The following is a 15,583-nucleotide window of genomic DNA, read 5'->3' as shown; positions in this document are numbered from 1 at the left end:
TTTTTGGAAGATAGCTGTCATTTATAACTCTGCAGGTTTGTGAATTACAGTGCCCCTGAGCTCCTTTCTTCAACTCGCTTTCTTGTGAGCTGGCCGCAACCCCTCAGGATTGCTTCGGGCCCTAGTGTGGTTCTGGCATGGCACGCTGAGCCTTTGGTTAATTCCTCTTCCTGGTGGAAATGAGAGTTAAATTTGCCCGTCCAGAACCCTCCACCTAGTCTCTCATTGATTCTCCCTATTCCTGTTCATTTTCCACAGAAATTGCAAACTGGGCCAAACAGGAGGTTAAAAGCACTGACTCTCCAAGTGGGGGAGTGTTCGTAAAGCGGTTGGAATGTTGCACCCGAGTACCAGGGGACGAAAACTGAGACACATTTGAACACGTTTTCCGATCACACGGTGGATCATACTCTGGGTTCCACATGCATGTTTTAGCTGAAGGAAGAATCCCTTAAACATGGAGAGTTGAGACCCATGGAATGGGTACCATGCAATATGACTTCAAAGGGTCTGCGTTTGCTCACCGAACCTCACCAATCCTATCACTGCTGCGTTTATGCCACTGTACACACGCTTGATTCTCTTTCGGAGACATATAAATCCATAGGTTTTAAGATTCTTACTAGTCAGGTATATTCTTAGGCGTTTAATATGGGGTGTTGAGTCCACTTCGTTGAGCAAGGAGTAGCTCTTGTCTATTACATATTTGGCTTATGGAACGGTATCTGTGCTAATTTCAATCTCTGGTTTTATGCCGCACCCCAACTCACCCTTCCCCTTAAGCAAGCATAAGTTGGTTTTCTACATTTGACACCCTGTTCTGTTTTGTAATTCAGTTCTTGTGTAGCCAAGTTTACATTCTGTGTATTAGTGATATCTTATGATGTTTCTTTTTCTGTGTGACTAATTTCACTTAGAATAATCGTACCTGAATCCACTCATTTTGCTTCTACAGGCCTGATGACATAGATTTCATTGCTGAGTGATATTGCATTGTACGTAAGTACCACAACTTCTTTATCCATTTTTCGCTTTCTGTGATATTGAACTTGTACCGTAAACGAGGTTCTTGTAAATAGAGCCGTCCCAAACTTTGGGGTGGCTGTGTCTTTTTGATTTTAATTTCCCTAAGCTATAGGAACATAAGTGGAAGTTCCCTAGGCTCTGTTGCTTTGTTTTTTGGATGTTTCAGGAAACACCATACACTTCTCCAGAGTGGCTGCTGGCAATTTACATCCCGCCCATCAGCATAACTAGGCTCCCAGTTCTCCATGGCCTGTCCTGCCTTTCTGGATTTTACACTTTTTTCAGATGGCCCTTTTGACCGGGGGGCAGTGAGACTTCATTGTAGTGCAGATTTCCTTTGCAAGCTTGCTTGGTTGGCCAAAAAGGGCGTATGCGTTTTTTCCTGAATATATTCAGGAAAAAATGCATATGCCGTTATGGCCAAGTGCATCATTGTGGACATTCTGCCTCTTTTCCTATACTTTATATGCAATTCCAGTCTACCTCCTGAAATCGGTTTCCTTCAATTCTGCCCCGCTTTCAAGTCCTCTTGGCAGCCTTCCTTCAATATATTTTTGGACGATAGCTGTCATTTATAACTCTGCATGTTTGTGAATTACAGTGCCCCTTAGCTCCTTTCTTCAACTCGTTTTCTTGTGAGCTGGCCGCAACACCGCAGGATTGCTTCAGGCCTTAGTTTGGTTCCGGCATCACATGCTGAGCCTTTGGTTAATTCCTCTTCCTGGTGGGAAATGAGAGTTAAATTTGTCCGTCCAGACACCTCCAGCTAGTCTCTCATTGGTTCTCCCTCTTCCTGTTTATCTTACGCAGAAATTGCAAAATGGGCCAAACAGGAGGTTAAAGGCACTGACTCTCCAAGTGGGGAGAGTGTTAGTAAAGCGTCTGGAATGTTGCACCCGAGTACCAGGGGACGAAAACTGAGACACATTTGAACACGTTTCCTGATCACACGGTGGATCATACTCTGGGTTCCACATGCATGTTTTCGCTGAAGGAAGAATCCCTTAATCCTGGAGAGTTGAGACCCATGGAATGGGTACCATGGAATATGACTTCAAAGAGTCTGCATTTGCTCACCGAACCTCACCAATCCTATCACTGCTGCGTTTATGCCGCTGTACACACGCTTGATTCTCTTTCGGAGACATATAAATCCTTAGGTTTTAAGATTCTTACTAGTCAGGTATATTCTTAGGCGTTTAATGTGGGGTGTTGAGTCCACTTCGTTGAGCAAGGAGTAGCTCTTGTCTATTACATATTTGGCTTATGGAACGGTATCTGTGCTAATTTCAATCTCTGGTTTTATGCAGCACCCCAACTCACCTTTCCCCTTAAGCAAGCATAAGTTAGTTTTCTACATTTGACACCCTGTTCTGTTTTGTAATTCAGTTCTTGTGTAGCCAAGTTTACATTCCGTGTAGTAGTGATATCTTATGATGTTTCTTTTTCTGTGTGACTTATTTCACTTAGAATCATCGTACCTGAATCCACTCATTATGCTGCTATGGGCCTGATGACATAGATTTCATTGCTGAGTGATATAGCATTGTACGTAAGTACCACAACGTCTTTATCCATTTTTCACTTTCTGTGATATTGAACTTGTACGGTAAACGAGGTTCTTGTAAACACAGCCGTCCCAAATTTTGGGGTGGCTGTGTCTTTTTGATTTTAATTTCCCTAAGCTATAGGACCATAAGTGGAATTGCCCTAGTCTCTGTTGTTTTGTTTTTTGGATGTTTCAGGAAACACCATACACTTCTCCAGAGTGGCTGCTGCCAATTTATATCCCGCCCATCAGCGTAACAAGGCTCCCAGTTCTCCATGGCCTGTCCTGCCTTTCTGGATTTTACACTTTTTTCAGATGGCCCTTTTGACCGGGGGGCAGTGAGACTTCATTGTAGTGCAGATTTCCTTTGCAAGCTTGCTTGGTTAGCCAAAAAGGGCGTATGCGTTTTTTCCTGAATATATTCAGGAAAAAACGCATACGCCCTTTTTGGCCAAGTGCATCATTGTGGACGTTCTGCCTCTTTTCCTATGCTTTACATGCAATTCCAGTTTACCTCCTGAAATCGGTTTCCTGCAATTCTGCCCTGCATTCAACTCCTCTTGGCAGCCTTACTTCAATATATTTTTGGAAGATAGCTGTCATTTATAACTCTGCAGGGTTGTGAATTAGAGTGCCCCTGAGCTCCTTTCTTCAACTCGCTTTTTTGTGAGCTGGCCGCAACCCCACAGGATTGCTTCAGGCCTTAGTTTGGTTCTGGCACGGCATGCTAAGCCTTTGGTTAATTCCTCTTCATGGTGGAAAATGAGAGTTCAATTTGCCCGTCCAGACACCTCCACCTAGTCTCTCATTGGTTCTCCCTATTCCTGTTCATTTTCCACAGAAATTGCAAACTGGGCCAAACAGGAGGTTAAAGGCACTGACTCTCCAAGTGGGGAGAGTGTTAGTAAAGCGTCTGGAATGTTGCACCCGAGTACCAGTGTACGAAAACAGAGACACATTTGAACACGTTTTCTGATCACACGGTGGATCGTACTCTGGGTTCCACATGCATGTTTTAGCTGAAGGAAGAATCCCTTAAACATGGAGAGTTGAGACCCATGGAATGGGTATCATGCAATGTGACTTCAAAGGGTCTGCATTTGCTCACCGAACCTCACCAATCCTATCACTGCTGCGTTTTTGCCACTGTACGCACGCTTGATTCTCTTTCAGAGACATACAAATCCATAGGTTTTAAGATTCTTACTAGTCAGGTATATTCTTAGGCGTTTAATATGGTGTGTTGAGTCCACTTCGTTGAGCAAGGAGTAGCTCTTGTCTATTACATATTTGGCTTACGGAACGGTATCAGTGCTAATTTCAATCTCTGGTTTTATGCCGCACCCCAACTCACCTTTCCCCTTAAGCAAGCATAAGTTGGTTTTCTACATTTGACACCCTGTTCTGTTTTGTAATTCAGTTCCTGTGTAGCCAAGTTTACATTCCGTGTAGTAGTGATATCTTATGATGTTTCTTTTTCTGTGTGACTTATTTCACTTAGAATCATCGTACCTGAATCCACTCATTATGCTTCTACGGGCCTGATGACATAGATTTCATTGCTGAGTGATATTGCATTGTACGTAAATACCACAAATTCTTTATCCATTTTTCGCTTTCTGTGATATTGAACTTGTACCGGAAACGAGGTTCTTCTAAACAGAGCCAGCCGAAACATTGGGGTGGCTGTGTCTTTTTTATTTTAATTTCCCTAAGCTATAGGACCATAAGTGGAAGTGCCCTCGGCTCTGTTGCTTTGTTTTTTAGATGTTTCAGGAAACACCATACACTTCTCCAGAGTGGCTGTTGGCAATTTACATCCCGCCCATCAGCATAACAAGGCTCCCAGTTCTCCATGGCCTGTCCTGCCTTTCTGGATTTTACACTTTTTTCAGATAGCCCTTTTGACCGCGGAGCAGTGAGACTTCATTGTAGTGCACATTTCCTTTGCAAGCTTGCTTGGTTGGCCAAAAAGTGCGTATGCGTTTTTTCCTGAATATATTCAGGAAAAAACGCATACGCCCTTTTAGGCCAAGTGCATCATTTTGGACGTTCTGCCTCTTTTCCTATGCTTTACATGCAATTCCAGTCTACCTCCTGAAATCGGTTTCCTGCAATTCTGCCCCGCATTCACCTCCTCTTGGCAGCCTTACTTCAATATATTTTTGGAAGATAGCTGTCATTTATAACTCTGCAGGTTTGTGAATTACAGTGCCCCTGAGCTCCTTTCTTCCACTCGCTTTCTTGTGAGCTGGCCGCAACACCGCAGGATTGCTTCAGGCCCTAGTTTGGTTCCGGCATGGCATGCTGAGCCTTTGGTTAATTCCTCTTCCTGGTGGGAAATGAGAGTTAAATTTGCCTGTCCAGACACCTCCACCTAGTCTCTCATTGGTTCTCCCTATTCCTGTTCATTTTCCACAGAAATTGCAAACTGGGCCAAAAAGGAAGTTAAAGGCACTGACTCTCCAAGTGGGGAGAGTGTTAGTAAAGCGTCTGGAATGTTGCACCCGAGTACCAGGGGACGAAAACTGAGACACATTTGAACACGTTTCCTGATCACACCGTGGATCATACTCTGGGTTCCTCATGCATGTTTTAGCTGAAGGAAGAATCCCTTAAACATGGAGAGTTGAGTCCCATGGAATGGGTACCATGCAATATGACTTCAAAGGGTCTGCATTTGCTCACCGAACCTCACCAATCCTATCACTGCTGCGTTTATGCCGCTGTACACACACTTGATTCTCTTTCAGAGACATATAAATCCATAGGTTTTAAGATTCTTACTAGTCAGGTATATTCTTAGGCGTTTAATATGGGGTGTTGAGTCCACTTAGTTGAGCAAGGAGTAGCTCTTGTCTATTACATGTTTGGCTTATGGAACAGTATCTGTGCTAATTTCACTCTCTGGTTTTATACAGCACCCCAACTCACCTTTCCCCTTAAGCAAGCATAAGTTGGTTTTCTACATTTGACACCCTGTTCTGTTTTGTAATTCAGTTCCTTTGTAGCCAAGTTTACATTCCGTGTATTAGTGATATCTTATGATGCTTCTTTTTCTATGTAACTTATTTCACTTACAATCATCGTACCTGAATCCACTCATTATGCTGCTACGGGCCTGATGACATAGATTTCATTGCTGAGTGATATTGCATTCTACGTAAGTACCACAACTTCTTTTTCCATTTTTCGCTTTCTGTGATATTGAACTTGTACCGTAAACGAGGTTCTTGTAAACAGAGCCGGCCAAAACTTTGGGGTGGCTGTGTCTTTTTGATTTTAATTTCCCTAAGCTATAGGACCATAAGTGGAAGTGCCCTAGGCTCTGTTGCTTTGTTTTTTTGCTGTTTCAGGAAACACCATACACTTCTCCAGAGTGGCTGTTGGCAATTTACATCCTGCCCATCAGCATAACAAGGCTCCCAGTTCTCCATACCCTGTCCTTCCTTTCTGGATTTTACACTTTTTTCCGATGGCCCTTTTGACCCTGGGGCAGTGAGACTTCATTGTAGTGCAGATTTCCTTTGCAAGCTTGCTTGGTTGGCCAAAAAGGGCGTATGCGTTTTTTCCTGAATATATTCAGGAAAAAACGCATACGCCCTTTTTGGCCAAGTGCATCATTGTGGACGTTCTGTCTCTTTTCCTATGCTTTACATGCAATTCCAGTCTACCTCCTGAAATCGGTTTCCTGCAATTCTGCCCCGCTTTCAAGTCCTCTTGGCAGCCTTCCTTCAATATATTTTTGGACGATAGCTGTCATTTATAACTCTGCATGTTTGTGAATTACAGTGCCCCTGAGCTCCTTTCTTCAACTCGTTTTCTTGTGAGCTGGCCGCAACACCGCAGGATTGCTTCAGGCCCTAGTTTGGTTCCGGCATGGCAAGTTGAGCCTTTGGTTAATTCCTCTTCCTGGTGGGAAATGAGAGTTAAATTTGCCCGTTCAGACACCTCCACCTAGTCTCTCATTGGTTCTCCCTATTCCTGTTCATTTTCCACAGAAATTGCAAACTGGGCCAAACTGGAGGTTAAAGGCACTGACTCTCCAAGTGGGGAGAGTGTTAGAAAAGCGTCTGGAATGTTGCACCCGAGTACCAGGGGACGAAAACTGAGACACATTTGAACACATTTCCCGATCACACGGTGGATCATACTCTAGGTTCCACATGCATGTTTTAGCTGAAGGAAGAATCCCTTAAACCTGGAGAATGAGACCCATGGAATGGGTACAATGCAATATGACTTCAAAGGGTCTGCATTTGCTCACCGAACCTCACCAATCCTATCACTGCTGCGCTAATGCCGCTGTACACACGCTTGATTCTCTTTCAGAGACATATAAATCCATAGGTTTTAAGATTCTTACTAGTCAGGTATATTCTTAGGCGTTTAATATGGTGTGTTGAGTCCACTTCGTTGAGCAAGGAGTAGCTCTTGTCTATTACATATTTGGCTTATGGAACGGTATCTGTGCCAATTTCAATCTCTGGTTTCATGCAGCACCCCAACTCACCATTCCCCTTAAGCAAGCATAAGTTGGTTTTCTACATTTGAGACCCTGTTCTGTTTTGTAATTCAGTTCCTTTGTAGCCAAGTTTACATTCCGTGTGTTAGTGATATCTTATGATGTTTCTTTTTCTGTGTGACTTATTTCACTTAAAATCATCGTACCTGAATCCACTCATTATGCTGCTAAGGGCCTGATGACATAGATTTCATTGCTGAGTAATACTGCATTGTACGTAAGTACCACAACTTCTTTATCCATTTTTCGCTTTCTGTGATATTGAACTTGTACCGTAAACGAGGTCCTTGTAAACAGAGCAGGCCGAAACTTTGGGGTGGCTGTGTCTCTTTGATTTTAATTTCCCTAAGCTATAGGACCATAAGTGGAAGTGCCCTAGGCTCTGTTGCTTTCTTTTTTGGATGTTTCAGGTAACACCATAAACTTCTCCACAGTGACTGTTGGCAATTTACATCCCGCCCATCAGCATAACAAGGCTCCCAGTTCTCCATACCCTGTCCTGCCTTTCTGGATTTTACACTTTTTTCAGATGGCCCTTTTCACCTGGGTGCAGTGAGACTTCATTGTAGTGCAGATTTCCTTTGCAAGCTTGCTTGGTTGGCCAAAAAGGGCGTATGCGTTTTTCCCTGAATATATTCAGGAAAAAATGCATACGCCCTTTTTGGCCAAGTGCATCATTGTGGACGTTCTGCCTCTTTTCCTATGCTTTACATGCAATTCCAGTCTACCTCCTGAAATCGGTTTCCTGCAATTCTGCCCCGTTTTCAAGTTCTCTTGGCACCCTTCCTTCAATATATTTTAGGACGATACCTGTCATTTATAACTCTGCAGGTTTGTGAATTACAGTGCCCCTGAGCTCCTTTCTTCAACTCGCTTTCTTATGAGCTGGCCGCAACACCGCAGGATTACTTCTGGCCCTAGTGTGGTTCTGGCATGGCACGCTGAGCCTTTGGTTAATTCCTCTTCCTGGTGGGAAATGAGAGTTAAATTTGCCCGTCCGGACACCTCGACGTAGTCTCTCATTGGTTCTCCCTATTCCTGTTCATTTTCCACAGAAATTGCAAACTGAGCCTAACAAGAGGTTAAAGGCATTGACTATCCAAGTGGGGAGAGTGGTAGTAAAGCGTCTGGAATGTTGAACCCGAGTACCAGGGGACGAAAACTGAGACACATTTGAACACGTTTCCCGATCACACAGTGGATCATACTCTGGGTTCCACGTGCATGTTTTAGCTGAAGGAAGAATCCCTTAAACATGGAGTTTTGAGACCCATGGAATGGGTACCATACAATATGACTTCAAAGGGTCTGCATTTGCTCACCGAACCTCACTAGTCCTATCACTGCTGCGTTTATGCCGCTGTACACACGCTTGATTCTCTTTCAGAGACATATAAATCCATAGGTATTAAGATTCTTACTAGTTATGTATATTCTTAGGCGTTTAATATGGGGTGTTGAGTCCACTTCGTTGAGCAAGGAGTAGCTCTTGTCTATTACATATTTGGCTTATGGAACGGTATCTGTGCTAATTTCAATCTCTGGTTTTATGAATCACCCCAACTCACCTTTCCCCTTAAGCAAGCATAAGTTGGTTTTCTACATTTGAGGCCATGTTCTGTTTTGTAATTCAGTTCTTGTGTAGCCAAGTTTACATTCCGTGTAGTAGTGATATCTTATGATGTTTCTTTTTCTGTGTGACTTATTTCACTTAGAATCATCGTACCTGAATCCACTCATTATGCTGCTATGGGCCTGATGACATAGATTTCATTGCTGAGTGATATTGCATTGTACGTAAGTACCACAACTTCTTTATCCATTTTTCGCTTTCTGTGATATTGAACTTGTACCGTAAACGAGGTTCTTGTAAACAGAGCCGGCCAAAACTTTGGGGTGGCTGTGTCTTTTTGATTTTAATTTCCCTAAGCTATAGGACAATAAGTGGAAATGCACTAGGCTCTGTTGCTTTGTTTTTTGGATGTTTCAGGAAACACCATACACTTCTCCAGAGTGGCTGCTGGCAATTTACATCCCGCCCATCAGCATAACAAGGCTCCCAGTTCTCCATGGCCTGTCCTGCCTTTCTGGATTTTACACTTTTTTCAGATGGCCCTTTTGACCGGGGGGCAGTGAGACTTCATTGTAGTGCAGATTTCCTTTGCAAGCTTGCTTGGTTGGCCAAAAAGGGCGTATGCGTTTTTTCCTGAATATATTCAGGAAAAAACGCATACGCCCTTTTTGGCCAAGTGCATCATTGTGGACGTTCTGCCTCTTTTCCTATGCTTTACATGCAATTCCAGTCTACCTCCTGAAATCGGTTTCCTGCAATTCTGCCCCGCTTTCAACTCCTCTTGGCAGCCTTACTTCAATATATTTTTGGAAGATAGCTGTCATTTATAACTCTGCAGGTTTGTGAATTACAGTGCCCCTGAGCTCCTTTCTTCAACTCGCTTTCTTGTGAGCTGGTCGCAACACCGCAGGATTGCTTCAGGCCCTAGTTTCGTTCCGGCACGGCATGCTGAACCTTTGGTTAATTCCTCTTCCTGGTGGGAAATGAGAGTTAAATTTGCCCGTCCAGACACCTCCACCTAGTCTCTCATTGGTTCTCCCTATTCCTGTTCATTTTCCACAGAAATTGCAAACTGAGCCAAATAGGAGGTTAAAGGCACTGACTCTCCAAGTGGGGAGAGTGTTAGTAAAGCATCTGGAATGTTGCACCCGAGTACCAGGGGACAAAAACTGAGACACATTTGAACACGTTTCCTGACCACATTGTGGATCATACTTTGGGTTCCACATGCATGTTTTAGCTGAAGGAAGAATCCCTTAAACCTGGAGAGTTGAGACCCATGGAATGGGTACCATGCAATATGACTTCAAAGGGTCTGCATTTGCTCACCGAACCTCACCAATCCTATCACTGCTGCGTTTATGCCGCTGTACACACGCTTGATTCTCTTTCGGAGACATATAAATCCATAGGTTTTAAGATTCTTACTAGTCAGGTATATTCTTAGGTGTTTAATATGGGGTGTTGAGTGCACTTCGTTGAGCAAGGAGTAGCTCTTATCTATTACATATTTGGCTTACGGAACGGTATCTGTGCTAATTTCAATCTCTGGTTTTATGCAGCACCCCAACTCACCCGTCCCCTTAAGCAAGCCTAACTTGGTTTTCTACATTTGACACCCTGTTCTGTTTTGTAATTCAGTTCCTGTGTAGCCAAGTTTACATTCCGTGTAGTAGTGATACCTTATGATATTTCTTTTTCTGTGTGACTTATTTCACTTAGAATCATCGTACCTGAATCCACTCATTATGCTGCTACGGGCCTGATGACATAGATTTCATTGCTGAGTGATATTGCATTGCACGTAAGTACCACAACTTCTTTATCCATTTTTCGCTTTCTGTGATATTGAACTTGTACTGTAAACGAGGTTCTTGTAAACAGAGCCGTCCCAAACATTGGGGTGGCTGTGTCTTTTTAATTTTAATTTCCCTAAGCTATAGGACCATATGTGGAAGTGCCCTAGGCTCTGTTGCTTTGTTTTTTAGATGTTTCAGGAAACACCATACACTTCTCCACAGTGGCTGTTGGCAATTTACATCCCGCCCATCAGCATAACAAGGCTTCCAGTTCTCCATGGCCTGTCCTGCCTTTCTGGATTTTACACTTTTTTCAGATGGCCCTTTTGACCGGGGAGCAGTGAGACTTCATTGTAGTGCAGATTTCCTTTGCAAGCTTGCTTGGTTGGCCAAAAAGGGCGTATGCGTTTTTTCCTGAATATATTCAGGAAAAAACGCATACGCCCTTTCTGGCCAAGTGCATCATTGTGGACGTTCTGCCTCTTTTCCTATGCTTTACATGCAATTCCAGTCTACCTCCTGAAATTGGTTTCCTGCAATTCTGCCCCGCTTTCAACTCCTCTTGGCAGCCTTACTTCAATATATTTTTGGAAGATAGCTGTCATTTATAACTCTGCAGGTTTGTGAATTACAGAGCCCCTGAGCTCCTTTCTTCAACTCACTTTCTTGTGAGATGGCCGCGACACCGCAGGATTGCTTCAGACCCTAGTTTGGTTCCGGCATGGCATGCTGAGCCTTTGGTTAATTCCTCTTCCTGGTGGGAAATGAGAGTTAATTTTGCCTGTCCAGACACCTCCACCTAGTCTCTCATTGGTTCTCCCTATTCCTGTTCATTTTCCACAGAAATTGCAAACTGGCCAAACAGGAGGTTAAAGGCACTGACTCTCCAAGTGGGGAGAGTGTTAGTAAAGCGTCTGGAATGTTGCACCCGAGTACTAGGGGACGAAAACTGAGACACATTTGAACACGTTTCCCGATCACACCGTGGATCATACTCTGGGTTCCACATTCATGTTTTAGCTGAAGGAAGAATCCCTTAAACCTGGAGAGTTGAGACCCATGGAATTGGTACCATGCAATATGACTTCAAAGGTTCTGCATTTGCTCACCGAACCTCACCAATTCTATCACTGCTGCGTTTATGCCGCTGTACACACGTTTGATTCTCTTTCGGAGACATATAAATCCATAGGTTTTAAGATTCTTACTAGTCAGGTATATTCTTAGGCGTTTAATATGGGGTGTTGAGTCCACTTCGTTGAGCAAGGAGTAGCTATAGTCTATTACATATTTGGCTTATGGAACAGTATCAGTGCTAATTTCAATCTCTGGTTTTATGCAGCACCACAACTCACCTTTCCCCTTAAGCAAGCATAAGTTGGTATTCTACATTTGAGACCCTGTTCTGTTTTGTAATTCAGTTCCTTTGTAGCCAAGTTTACATTCCGTGTATTAGTGATATCTTATGATGCTTCTTTTTCTGTGTGACTTATTTCACTTACAATCATCGTACCTGAATCCACTCATTATGCTGCTACGGGCCTGATGACATAGATTTCATTGCTGAGTGATATTGCATTGTACGTAAGTTCCACAACTTCTTTATCCATTTTTCGCTTTCTGTGATATTGAACTTGTACCGTAAACGAGGTTCTTGTAAACAGAGCCGGCCCAAAATTTGGGGTGGCTGTGTCTTTTTGATTTTAATTTCCCTAAGCTATAGGACCATATGTGGAAGTGCCCTAGGCTCTGTTGCTTTGTTTTTTAGATGTTTCAGGAAACACCATACACTTCTCCAGAGTCCCTGTTGGCAATTTACATCCCGCCCATCAGCATAACAAGGCTCCCAGTTCTCCATGGCCTGTCCTGCCTTTCTGGATTTTACACTTTTTTCAGATGGCCCTTTTGACCGGGGGGCAGTGAGACTTCATTGTAGTGCAGATTTCCTTTGCAAGCTTGCTTGGTTGGCCAAAAAGGGCGTATGCGTTTTTTCCTGAATATATTCAGGAAAAAACGCATACGCCCTTTTTGGCCAAGTGCATCATTGTGGACGTTCTGCCTCTTTTCCTATGCTTTACATGCAATTACAGTCTACCTCCTGAAATCGGTTTCCTGCAATTCTGCCCCGCTTTCAACTCCTCTTGGCAGCCTTACTTCAATATATTTTTGGAAGATAGCTGTCATTTATAACTATGCAGGTTTGTGAATTACAGTGTCCCTGAGCTCCTTTCTTCAACTCACTTTCTTGTGAGCTGGCCGCAACATTGCAGGATTGCTTCAGGCCCTAGTTTGGATCTGGCACGGCATGCTGCGCCTTTGGTTAATTCCTCTTCCTGGTGGGAAATGAGAGTTAAATTTGCCCGTCCAGACACCTCCACCTAGTCTCTCATTGGTTCTCCCTATTCCTGTTCATTTTCCACAGAAATTGCAAACTGGGCCAAACAGGAGGTTAAAGGCACTGACTCTCCAAGTGGGGGAGTGTTAGTAAAGCGTCTGGAATGTTGCACCCGAGTACCAGGGGACGAAAACTGAGACACATTTGAACACGTTTTCCGATCACACGGTGGATCATACTCTGGGTTCCACATGCATGTTTTAGCTGAAGGAAGAATCCCTTAAACATGGAGAGTTGAGACCCATGGAATGGGTACCATGCAATATGACTTCAAAGGGTCTGCATTTGCTCACCGAACCTCACCAGTCCTATCACTGCTGCCTTTATGACGCTGTACACACGCTTGATTCTCTTTCAGAGACATATAAATCCATAGGTTTTAAGATTCTTACTAGTCAGGTATATTCTTAGGCGTTTAATATGGGGTGTTGAGTCCACTTCGTTGAGCAAGGAGTAGCTCTTCTCTATTACATATTTGGCTTATGGAACGGTATCTGTGCTAATTTCAATCTCTGGTTTTATGCAGCACCCCAACTCACCCGTCCCCTTAAGCAAGCCTAAGTTGGTTTTCTACATTTGACACCCTGTTCTGTTTTGTAATTCAGTTCTTGTGTAGCCAAGTTTACATTCCGTGTAGTAGTGATATCTTATGATGTTTCTTTTTCTGTGTGACTAATTTCACTTAGAATCATCGTACCTGAATCCACTCATTATGCTGCTATGGGCCTGATGACATAGATTTCATTGCTGGGTGATATTGCATTGTACGTAAGTACCACAACTTCTTTATCCATTTTTCGCTTTCTGTGATATTGAACTTGTACTGTAAACGAGGTTCTTGTAAACAGAGCCGTCCCAAACTTTGGGGTGGCTGTGTCTTTTTGATTTTAATTTCCCTAAGCTATAGGACCATAAGTGGAAGTGCCCTAGGCTCTGTTGCTTGGTTTTTTGGATGTTTCAGGAAACACCATACACTTATCCACAGTGGCTGCTGGCAATTTACATCCCGCCCATCAGCATAACAAGGCTCCCAGTTCTCCATGGCCTGTCCTGCCTTTTTGGATTTTACACTTTTTTCAGATGGCCCTTTTGACCGGGGGGCAGTGAGACTTCATTGTAGTGCAGATTTCCTTTGCAAACTTGCTTGGTTGGCCAAAAAGGGCGTATGCGTTTTTTCCTGAATATATTCAGGAAAAAACGCATACGCCCTTTTTGGCCCAGTGCATCATTGTGGACGTTCTGCCTGTTTTCCTGTGCTTTACATGCAATTCCAGTCGACCTCCTGAAATCGGTTTCCTGCAATTCTGCCCCGCTTTCAACTCCTCTTGGCAGCTTTACTTCAATATATTTTTGGAAGGTAGCTGTCATTTATAACTCTGCAGGTTTGTGAATTACAGTGCCCCTGAGCTCCTTTCTTCAACTCGCTTTCTTGTGAGCTGGCCGCAACACCGCAGGATAGCTTCTGGCCCTAGTGTGGTTCCGGCATGGCACGCTGAGCCTTTGGTTAATTCCTCTTCCTGGTGGGAAATGAGAGTTAAATTTGCCTGTCTGGACACCTCCACCTAGTCTCTCATTGGTTCTCCCTATTCCTGTTTATTTTCCACAGAAATTGCAAACTGGACCAAACAGGAGGTTAAAGGCACTGACTCTCCAAGTGGGGAGAGTGTTAGTAAAGCGTCTGGAATGTTGCACCCGTGTACCAGGGGACGAAAACTGAGACACATTTGAACACGTTTCCCGATCACACGGTGGATCATACTCTGGGTTCCACATGCATGTTTTAGCTGAAGGAAGAATCCCTTAAACCTGGAGAGTTGAGACCCATGGAATGGGTACCATGCAATATGACTTCAAAGGGTCTGCATTTGCTCACCGAACCTCACCAATCCTATCACTGCTGCGTTTATGCCGCTGTACACACGCTTGATTCTCTTTCAGAGACATATAAATCCATAGGTTTTAATGATTCTTACTAGTCAGGTAGATTCTTACTAGTCAGGTATATTGTTAGGCGTTTAATATGGGGTGTTGAGTCCACTTCGTTGAGCAAGGAGTAGCTCTTGTCTATTACATATTTGGCTTATGGAACGGTATCTGTGCCAATTTCAATCTCTGGTTTCATGCAGCACCCCAACTCACCATTCCCCTTAAGCAAGCATAAGTTGGTTTTCTACATTTGACACCCTGTTCTGTTTTGTAATTCAGTTCCTGTGTAGCCAAGTTTACATTCCGTGTAGTAGTGATATCTTATGATGTTTCTTTTTCTGTGTGACTTATTTCACTTAGAATCATCGGACCTGAATCCACTCATTATGCTGCTACGGGCCTGATGACATAGATTTCATTGCTGAGTGATATTGCATTGTACGTAAGTACGACAACTTCTTTATCCATTTTTCGCTTTCTGTGATATTCAACTTGTACCGTAAACGAGGTTATTGTAAACAGAGCCGTCCCAAACTTTGGGGTGGCTGTGTCTTTTTGATTTAAATTTCCCTAAGCTATAGGACCATAAGTGGAAGTGCCCTAGGCTCTGTTGCTTTGTTTTTTGGATGTTTCAGGAAACACCATACACTTCTCCAGAGTGGCTGCTGGCAATTTACATCCCGCCCATCAGCATAACAAGGCTCCCAGTTCTCCATGGCCTGTCCTGCCTTTCTGGATTTTACACTTTTTTCAGATGGCCCTTTTGTCCGGTGGGCAGTGAGACTTCATT

The sequence above is a fragment of the Leucopleurus acutus genome (assembly GCF_964270905.1).
Source record: "Leucopleurus acutus genome assembly, chromosome: 4".
Classification (NCBI taxonomy): domain Eukaryota; kingdom Metazoa; phylum Chordata; class Mammalia; order Artiodactyla; family Delphinidae; genus Leucopleurus; species Leucopleurus acutus.
This window is presented reverse-complemented; position numbering follows the sequence as displayed.